A 5683-nucleotide genomic window follows, 5' to 3' on the forward strand; every position below is an offset into this window, starting at 1 on the left:
TAAAACAGATTATACATATAGCTTGTATGTTCAAAATATGGATAAAACGTGTATATTAATAGAAACAAATATGCACTTATTAAAAAACAATGACTATGAATTTTATAATTTTATAAGCCTGTTGACCCAGTAAATACAAGTCAAAACACAAGAAACACAAATAAACAGAGAAAATTACAGAACTATGTAACGGGGTAAACAGAGTAGCAGTGATATTTTTAGAAATAGTACACCCATGCTGCTGCAAAGGGCCATATCTGGGTCTGTGACCCTACAACAGCAGGAGGTGTGTGTTGATGTCCATGGCCCCTGTTACCACCAAAGGCCATGGGGCCATTCTTGGTCTGGGCTGCCACCTGGAATCATGTTAATGTCCAAGGGCTGCACATAGTTAGATAGCCTCACCCATCACCAGCTGTAGCACTCAGGAGAGTGGGCCCTCCCCCTCCACAGAGTAGTGTAAGAGAGCTGGAACTGATACGGTGATTAAGAGCCAGTTCTTCCCTGTGACCAGCTGCCTCAGGCAGGAGGCTCCTTTCCTCGCCTGAAAAAAAAGTGGGAGATCTCGCCCTTGTGGTGTGGGCACAGGAGTGCTAGTGGGCTGACCAACTCAGCTTCCACCCAGGCCCAGATCCAGGGTTTTGAGTTGACTCACCCCCATATTTAACCACTTCCCCTTGATGAGGAGGCCCTGGTTGCATTTAGAGAAAGAATAGGCAGACTACCAAGATGAGACTTGATAGCCTATGATCATATAGTGGGGGAGGAGGTCCCTCTCGGTCATAGAGCTAGGGGAGGGGAATAGGGTGAAAGCAGGAGGGAGGGAGGGATGGGAGGATATAAGTGATGGGATAACAATTGAATTGTAACCTGAATAAATTAATTAACTTATTTTTTTTAAAGTGAAAGTGAGCTACATCCCCAGAGGCCTACTGCCACCAGGGACAGACAAGTGAAACACCTACCCCAGCCTCCTGCCTGGTGGGTCCCCCTGGGCAAGCCAGCAGCAGTGAGCTATGCAGTGTCCCCTGTGTGCTCCATCTCCCAGCCCATAGCTCAGAGGCCTCCTGCCATCAGAGACCACTAGGTGAGACTCCCTCCCCTCACAATGGCCAGCATGCCTGGTCCTCTTACCAACCCCAGCAGTGGTGAGCCTTACCTTGTCACTATACATTCCATTCTTGGCCCACAGTTCTGTCTGCATGCCCAGGGGCCTGCTGCCATCAGGAACCACCAGGTAAGAATGCTCCTTCCCATCCTCTGCCCATTAAAGCACTCCCAATACAGGTAAACTGCACCTGCTCCCCAGTGCTCCATTTTCTGGCCCACAACTTGGCCTGCCAATACCAGAGACAACTAAATGGCTGAAGGCCAGGATAAGAAAACAATCAACAAGAACCAGGTGCATTATGGCACCACCTGAACCCAGCTGTCACACCACAGCAAGCCCAGGATACACTAACACAGCTGAAGCATAAGAAAATAATGTAATATTCAATCTTGTGAAGATGACAAAGGCCTTTAAAGAGCAAATGAATAAATCCCTTAAAGAATGAATAAATCCCTTAAAGAAATATCAGAAAATATAATCAAACAGGTGAAGGAAGTGAAGGAAATGAATAAAATGGTTCAAGACCTGGAAATGGAAATAGAAACAAAAATCAAAAACAAAAACAAACAAACAAACAAACAAACAGAAACAGAAACTGAGAGAATCCTAGAGATAGAAAACCTAGGTAAGATAACAGAAACTACAGACACAAGCATCATCAACAGAATACAAGAGAAGAGACAGAGTCTTGGGAATAGAAGATACAATAGAAGAAATTGATACATCAGTCAAAGAAATGTCAAATCTAAAAAGTGTCTAACATAAAACATCCAGGAGATTTGTGACACTATGAAAAGACCAAACCTAAGAATAATAGGAATAGAAGATGGAGAAGATTCCCAGCTCCAAGGCCCAGAAAATGCTTTCAACAAAATCATAGAAGAAAGAAAGAGGTACCTATAAATATACAAGAAGCTTACAGAACAACAAATATATTGGGCCAAAAAGGAAAAAGAAAAATACTAAATATACAGAACAAAGAATGAACATTAAAAGCCACAAGGGAAAAAGACCAACTTTCATATAAAGGCAGACTTATTAGAATTACACCAAACTTCTTAACAGAGAATTTAAAAACCAAAAGTGCTTTAGGCAAATGTCTTTCAGTCTCTAAAAGACCACAGATGCCAGCCCAGACTACTACATGCAGCAAAACTTTCAATCAACATTAAAGGAGAAAACAAGGTGTTCCATGATAAAACCAAATGTAAACAACATTTTTCTATAAATCTAGCCCTACAGAGGATGCTAGAAGGAAGACTCCAAAAGGAGAGGTTAGCTACACCCAAGAAAACACAGGAAATAAATAATTTCACACCGTCAAAAGCAAAAAAATAAACACACACACACACACACACACACACACACACACACAAAACCTCCACCAACATCAGAAAAACAGGAATTAATAATAATTGGTCATTAATATCTCTCAGTACAATGGACTCAATTCCCCAATAAAAAGACACAGGCTGACAGAATGGATGTGGCAACAGAATCCATCATCCTGCTGCATACAAGAAACACACCTCAGCAACAAACATAGACATTACCTCAGAGCTAAAGGTTGGAAAAGAAGATTTTCGAAGCAAATGGACTCAAGAAGCAAGCTAGAGTAGCCACTCTAATGTTTAATAAAATAGACTTTCAACCAAAATTAGTGAAAAATCCACCAAGACGACAACTCAATTATGAATATCTATGGATCCCATGGTTGTTGGCTCAGTACCTTGGACACCAATGCACACCAAGCTGGGAAGAATGAAGCAGAGTCTGGAATGTGTGGGGTCTGCAGGATCTAGGTGCAGCCGGGAGTGTGAGGCAGTGGGGGGAGGCAGTGTGCTCTAAGGAATGTTAAGGCTCTTTCCTGTAATTGTAGTTCTTTACCAAGAGAGATGAGAAGTGGAAGAGTCGGGCTACCAGTGGTCAGTTCAACAGCCAGCATGGATGGCCCGGGTGCTAGACTGGCCTGCAAGGCCACTGGGTTGGCAGGACCTAGGATGCAGTGGTGAGTGTCCAGAGAGGGAAAAAAAGGCTCTCTCTCTCCTGAAACAGCCCTTCAAGTGTTACAGCTCAAGTGAAAAATCAACCCTTAGACCATCTGTGGTGAGTTAGCCTGTGTCTATTTATCAGTGAGGCAGCCTATGTTCCTGCATGTGCTGCATGATGAGTAAGTACTAAATGACCCTTGGGGAGTGGTGAGAAGTTTTGGGCGCTGAATGCATTCCATTGGTTGTGGCTGTCATGCTGGTGATGCTCTGTTGCATCCCGGTGCGAGCTACGTGGCTACCTGGACAGTTGGGGTTGGCAGGTTACATGCACCAGAACATGAAGGCTCAGCACAGGGAGGAAGTGGTTCTTACTCCCCCCAATCTCAAGTGTGAACATGCCCCACCTTGCCAGTTCCATTCCAGGTCACTTGGTGGCATGTCCACCTGACCCACTAATATCTATGCCTTAAACTCATATTTGTAAAAGAAGCACTACTGAAGCTTAAATCACACATTGAACTATGCAGGTTAGTAATAACAGACTTCAACACTCTGCTCTTGCTGATGGACCAGTCACCAAGACAGAAACTAAGAAGAAAAATAATGAAACTAACAGACATTATGAATCAAATGGACCTAACAAATATTTACAAAACATTTCACCCAAACACAAAAAGAATATACCTTCTTCTCAGGAACTCTCAGAAACAGCTCCAAAACTGACTCAGACACAAAGCAAGCTTCATCAGGGACAAGAAAATTGAAGTAACTCCCTATATCTTATTAGACCACCATGGATTAAAGCTGGACTTCAATAACAGCAGAAAAACAAAAATAAAAACAAAACAAAACAGAAAGCCTACAAACTCATGGAAACTGAACAACTCTCTACTTAATGATCAATGAATAGGTCAAGGAAGAAATAATTTAGACATTCTAGTATTCAATGAAAATGAATGCACAACATACCCAAACGTATGGGACACAATGAAAGCAGTGCTCAGAGGAAAGTTCAGAGCATTAAGTACCTTTATAAAGAACGTACAGAGATCTCACACTAGTAATCTAAAATCATACCTCCAGAACAAAAAGAAGCAAACAAACCCAAGAGAAGTAGATGTCAGGAAACAATCAAAGCTAGGGCTGAAATCAATAAATTAGAAACAAAGAGAACAATACAGAGAATCATCAAAACCAATAGCTGGTTCTTTGAGAAAAATCAACAAGATAGGCAAACGCTTATCCAAACTAACTAAAAGGCAGAGAGACAGTATCCAAATTAACAAAATGAGAAATGAAAAGGGAAATATAGCAAGACCCTGAAAAAAATCCAAAAATCACTAGGTCTTATTTCAAAAGCCTGAACTCCACAAAATTGGAAAATATAAACAAAATGGTTGATTTTCTTGATAAATACCACTTACAAAACGTAAATCAAGATTAGCTAAACAATTTAAATAGGCCTACAACCACTAAAGAAATAGAAGCAATCATTAAAATCTCCTAACAAAACAAACAAACAAACTCAGGCCAGAAAGTTTTGGCATAGAATTCTACCAGATTCTCAAAGAGTTAATATCAATGCTCCTCAAATTATTTCACAAAATAAAAACAGGAGGAATGTTCCCAAACTCATTTTGTGAGGCCACAGTCACCCTGATCCCTAAACCACACAAAGACTTGACAAAGAAAGAGAATTTTAGAACAATTTCCCTTATGAACATTGACACAAAAATACTCAATAAAATATCCACAAACTGAATCCAAGAACACATGCAAAACATCATCCACAGTGATCAAGTAGGCTTCATCCCAGGGATACAGAGAGCAGTCAATATACATGTATACATATATACATATATACATATATACAAATATACATATATACATATATATACAAGTATACATATATACATATATGCATATATACATATATACATATATATGTGTGTGTGTGCGTATGTGTGTGTGTTCATCAGTGTAATCCATCATATAAAGAAAACAACCACATGACCATCTCATTTGATGTTGAAAAAGCCTCTGACAAAATCCAACACCCCTTCATGTTAAAATTTTTAGAGAGATCAGGGATACAAGGGTGCATACCTAAACACAATAAAGGCAATAGACAGCAAGCCAATAGCCAACATCAAGTTAAATGGAGAAAAACTTAAAGTGATTACACTAAAATCAGGGACAAGAGAAGACTGCCTACTTGAAGTTCTACCTAGATCAATAAAGACAACTAAAGGAAATCAAGAAGATACAAAGTGGAAAGGAAGAAGTCAAAGTATGGCTACTTGCAGATAATGTGCTAGCATACATAAGTGACCAACAAAATCCTACCAGAGAACTCCTATAGCTGATCAGCAAAGTGGCTGGATACAAAATTAACCCCCCAAAATCAGTAGTCCTCTTGTATACAAATGATAAATGGGATGAGAAAGAAATTAGGGAGACAACACCCTTCATAATAGCCACAAATAATATAAAATACCTTGGTGTAATTCTAAGCAAGTATATGACAAGCACTTCAGGTCTCTGAAGAAAGAAATTAAAGAAGAGATCAGAAGATGGAAAG

The sequence above is a fragment of the Acomys minous genome (assembly GCF_964271855.1).
Source record: "Acomys minous genome assembly, chromosome: 16".
Classification (NCBI taxonomy): Eukaryota; Metazoa; Chordata; class Mammalia; order Rodentia; family Muridae; genus Acomys; species Acomys minous.